Raw genomic sequence first — 5,754 nt, forward strand, 5'->3', positions numbered from 1 at the left:
CCCGGGGCTCAGTCACCATTCGAGTGACAGGGAGGGCGAGCTTCTCTAGAGATGGAACGTGGAACAGTTAAAGCATTCTGGGCAGCGGGGCGGGGGGCGGGGGGGGGGGGCGGTGCGGCGAAGGCAGGGGTTGGGCGCCTCCTGGGACGCCTGGGGCTGCCAGTGTTGGAGGAGCTGGGGCTGGCAGCGCCGGGATCGGGAATTCTTTGGGAGCGTTCAAAGCAGCGTGAATCTGATCCAGTCCCTCGATCTCCTAGGAACGGACAGGAAGAAGGACCTCGTGGATAGAGCGGAGCCGGGTAGGGAGGGGCGGCGTGGGTCAGTCCAGCCCCTGGGGACAGCGGGGTCTCGATTGCGTTTTATGGTGCCTTGGATGTGTGGACGAGGCACTGGGAGTCGTCTCATTTATTTTGAGCATTGCTTTATTTTTAAAAATTGGTACAGTGAAAGCAATAACAATGCCCCCCCCCCCCAAAAAAAAAAAGAAAAAAGAAAAAAGAAAACCCTTCATGTGAAAACGCAAGAGTTTCCTTGTGCTTCCTAAGAGATACCGCAGGTAAAATAGTTTGCAAACAGTATGGAGCTGTTCAAGTTATCAGTCATTAAAATTCGGTGCTGATCTGGGTTGGTAGAAGGGAATTCCTCCGTGGCAGTAAAATCATAGAATTGGCTGCCCAAATATTATTTTGTAGTAGTTTGCAAAGCAGAAGTTCTTAACACGTTTGTGTTCTGGATCTCTTGGGCAGGTTGAGGAAGCCTAAGGACCCCTCCCCCCCCCCCCCCGCCATGATTTTAACTGTAGAATAGAAAATGCATAGAATTGCAAAGGAAACCAAAATATATTAAAATGCAATTATCACAATATTAAATCGAGTTTGATGTAGTTACTGAACCCCGGGTTAAGCCCCATTTGTTGTAATGGGATGCCTCTTGTTTCATAGATTCCGGTTTAAACTTTAGCTCTGCTCTTTAACTTGATGTATGACTGACTCTTGGGCAAATCACTTCTGCTTGGGATTGTTTCATCATCTGGAAAATCAGGGGAGGGGGTGAATTCCTAGAACTCTCAGGTTCCTGTCAGTTTTTAGACCTTTGATCCCGTTTGTTTGTTTGTGGACTGGACCTGTAATTTCATCACTTTAGAGAATTCCGTCATTTTGATTTAGATTTATGATTTTTAATTTGGAGAGTTGCCTGGAGCATTGAGAAGTTTCAGGTAACTTGCTCATGATCACCTAGGTTTTTCCTTGTTAGTGTCAGGACGTGAACTCAGATCTTTCTGTCTCCAAGGTTGTCCTTCCTACTACCTGTCCCACATCCCTCCTTATTAACAACAAAACAGAAATTAATCTCTGGGTCATTCAGCTAGTTATAAGTGTAATAAAAATATTTTTAATACAGTAGGAAATAGGTTAGCCCCTCCAGACTGGATTTTGAAAGTTGATTCTTCTGTCAGTGTGGACACATGGAAAAAGGATGTTTATTGCATATTTCTGTACAAAACAGTGGCTGGAGATAAGTGTCTCCAGAGAACTCCTGTTTATAGGTGTATATATAGAAAGTGAATCTTTAGGTTCTTACAGTTTACCCAATAAGTTGGAGTAGTAAGAGAGTCTAGCTAAGTGGAGATTTAACGTAAATGTTCACCTAAAAATGTTGGGTATGAATATATCCATATGTACATCACATACCGTATTTCTGTAGAAAGTCTGCACAAATAGACTCAATGAATGAAATGATTCATTTTCATGTGCACACAATACATCTGTGCATAACAAACAGACCAGTTTGTTTTCAGTACCCTAAACTGCCTTCAGTTTTGTACCACAGTAACATGTCTTTAGGTTGTGAAATAAGGCACAAGGTCCTTGAGAAATTAGCCAAGTATGTGTTGGTTGTTTTTTTAGGGGGGATGAGGGTTATGTAGAAAGGGGACAGTCCAGACTTCTCATTTCATGCAGATAAGCCACTTCCAACATGGAAACTTTCTCCAATGATGTAGATTAACAACCGTGGGCAACAAAATTCCAATCTGCAACAAAAGTCACTTAGGACTCTGAGTATGATCAGTCAATTTATTCAGAATACCAGTGCTTCTTAACTTACTTCTATTCCACTTACGAATCCTGATACCCATAATGACCTGAGTAAATTCAGTAGGGACACAAAATTATCTTCACATAACTCATTCAATTTATATTCTTAGAAATTTACTTGGGGTAAACTGAGAGGGTTAGTAGATATCTATGGTCTTGCAAACAAGTATCAGGCGTACTTCTTCAACCTGTATTCAAGGTTCATTCTTTATATACTGTGCCAGGCTGCCTCTCATATGCTTAGGCAGGGAGAATATGTTGTTGCTGTTCAGTTTTATCTGACTCATGGTAACCTCATTTGGGGTTTTCTTGGTAAAGATATTAGAGTGGTTTGTGATTTCCTTCTTCAGCTCATTTTACAGATGAGGAAACTGAGGCAAGTAGGGTTAAGTTATTTGTCCAGGGTCAGACAGCTAATAAGTGTCTGAGGTCAGATTTAAACTCAGATCTTCTTGACTCCAGGCAAGATGCTCTTTCCACTGTACCGCCTATTTGCTGTAGGGTGAATACATTGAATCCCAATACTTATTTCAAAAGTTAAATTTATTGAATACATAGATCACAGGATGCTACATATAGAATAGGAATAAATTTAGTCCTTAATCATCTACTTCAACCCACTCAGATTTTGCAGATGAGGAAAATAGGGCAGCTAGGTGGTACATTCCATAGAGCAATGGACCTGGAGTCAGGAAAATCTGAGTTCAAATACTTACTAATTGTGTCACCTTGGCTAAGTCACTTAACCTTTGTTTGCCTCAGTCTCCTTATATATAAAATTGGGATAATAATAGGACCTATCTCCCACAGTTGAGAAGATCAAATGAGAAAATATTTGTAAAGTACTTAGCACAGTGCCTGGAACAATGTAGGTACTAATAACAGTTAGCTATTATTATATGTACTTTTTTATTTTGGTGAGGCAGTTGGAGTTAAGTGACTTACCCAGGGTCACATAACTAGTAAATATCAACTATTTGAGGCTGGATTTGAACTCAGGTGCTCCTGAATCCAGGGCCAGTGTTCTATCCACCGTGCTGCCCCAAAGCTAACTATTTTTATTTTATTTTGTTTTATTTTTTTAATTAAAAAAGTATTTTATTTTTTTCCATTACATGTAAAGATAGTTCTCAACTTTTGTCCATATAAGCTTTACAATTTCAGATTTTTCTCCCTCCCTCCCCTCCCTCCCCCCTCCCCTAGACAGCAGGTAATCTGATATAGCTTATATATATATATATATATATATATATATATATATATATATATATATATATATATATATACACATATATATATATACACATAATAACATTAATCCTATTTCTGCATTAGTCATGTCATAAGAGAAAAAATCAGAGCAATGATGAAAAACCTCAAAATAGAAAAAAACAACAGAATCAAAAACAAAAGAAATAGTATGGTTCATTCCGCATCTATACTCCACAGTTCTTTTTTTTTTTTTCTTGGATTTGGAGATCCTTTGCTATCATGAGTTCCCTGGAACTCTTCTGTACCATTGCATTGGTGAGAAGAATATAGTCCATCACAGTAGGTCAACACTCAATGTTGATGATACTGTGTACAATGTTCTTCTGGTTCTGCTCATCTCACTCATCATCAGCTCACGCAAGACCCTCCAGGTTTCTCTGAACTCCTCCTGCTCATCATTTCTTACAGCACAATAGTATTCCATTGTAGTCATATACCACAACTTGTCCAGCCATTCCCCAATTGATGGACACCCCCTCAACTTCCAATTCCTTGCCACCACGTAAAGAGCAGCTATAAATATTTTTGTACACGTGAGTCCTTTTCCCCTTTCCATGATTTCTTTGAGAAAAAGACCCAAAAGTGGTATTGCTGCGTCAAAGGGTATGCACAGCTTTATCGCCCTTTGGGCATAATTCCAAATTGCTCTCCAGAATGGTTGGATCAGTTCATGCTGACTATTTTTATTAAGTGAGGCCCAGAGAGGTTAAGGGTCTTACCTGAGATTACACAGATTAGTAAGCAGTATATCAGGCATTTGAAATTAGGTCTTCAGACTCCAAACCCACTCCCTTTTCTTCACTATATCAAACCATATTGATAGAGGTCTATTTTAATGGGCTAAAACCCATGGTGATCTCTGACTTAATATGACTAGAGTTTGCTGAGCCAATGCTCAGAGAGACAAGTCGATGATAAAAGAATGCATAGCCTACCAGATTGAGGAGGCCTGCCTTCTCAGGGAAGAGTTAAGCAAGTTAAGCAACAGATTGGAAACTTAGTGCCCGTGAGTGTTACTCTGGAGATTGTCATTGACTCATGCTGGACCGTTATTGGGCAATTTACTTAATCCGTTAAGTGCCTGTTCTCCATCTTGATCCAAAGATGAAACTACTCATATGACCACTTAGTAAATATCAGCCTTCATATAGTAAGTGATGGAATTCTGACATCTGACTGTGATAAGGATTGTACTGACTGGACACACACACATAGATAGCCCATTCTCTGTGCTCTGGTTGCTGTGGTTTGTCCAGTTGTATCTGGAAGTATTAAGAATTTGGGCATGGCACAGAGAGAAATGGGATAAAGGACAGATGCCAATTATAATTGGAATAAAGGGGTGGAGGCCAAGATCATAAGGCTTTGACTTTATAATTTATAAAAATTAGATTTAAAATGATCAGACATTTATTTTTCTCCCTTCACTCACTGAAAAGATAGAAACACACAGAGAGATCATGTAGAACATAAGTATAGTCAAGTAAAACTTATTTCAACTTTGCTCACATTCAAAAATACATTTCTCATTATGTATATTAATGCATCACCTCTCTGTCATTAGGTGGGCAATGTTCTTAATTGGTCTGGAATTGTGGTTGATTATTTCATTGGTCTGAGTTCTTAAGTTTATAAAATTGATTTTTTTGTAATATTAATGTTAAAGTACAAATTCTTTTTCTGGTACTACTCACATGACTGCATCAGTTCATACAAGTCTTCCCATGTCGGTAAATGTTTCTTATGTCTCACATCATAATAGTATTCCATTACATTTGTATAGAAAATTGGTTCAACCATTCCCCAAATGAATGGCATCCCCTTAGTTTTGAAGTTGGGGTTTTTTTGGTTACCACAAAAAGTAGTATTATAAATATTTTTGTACATAAAATGCCTTTCCTTTTTCTTTGATCTTTTTGAGACGTAGGCCTAGCATTGCCATATCTGGGTCAAAGGGGATGAATTATTAGAAATTTTTTGTGCATAATTACAAATTGCTTTCCATAATGGTTAGTTGTAGTCACAGCCTCACCAGCAGGACATCAAGGTGCCTATTTCCCTGAAGTCCTTCTAACATTTGTCATTTTCTTTTTTTGGGTCATCTTCACAAATTGGATACCTGTAAGGTAGAACTTCAGAATTGTTTTAGTGTACATTTCTTTTATTATTAGTCATTTGGACCATTTTTAGAATAACTTGCTTCAAATATGTTCCCCACTTAATTGTTTCTCTTCTAATGTCAACTGCATTTGATTTGTCTGTGCAAACTTTTAAAAATTTATGTAATCAAATATCTCCTCTGATCATTTTTATCCCTTGTTTGGTCATGAACATTTCTCATATCTATAGATCTGATAGATATTTTTAACCTATTTCTCTAACTTGT

This window comes from Dromiciops gliroides, chromosome 3 (assembly GCF_019393635.1).
Source record: "Dromiciops gliroides isolate mDroGli1 chromosome 3, mDroGli1.pri, whole genome shotgun sequence".
Classification (NCBI taxonomy): Eukaryota; Metazoa; Chordata; class Mammalia; order Microbiotheria; family Microbiotheriidae; genus Dromiciops; species Dromiciops gliroides.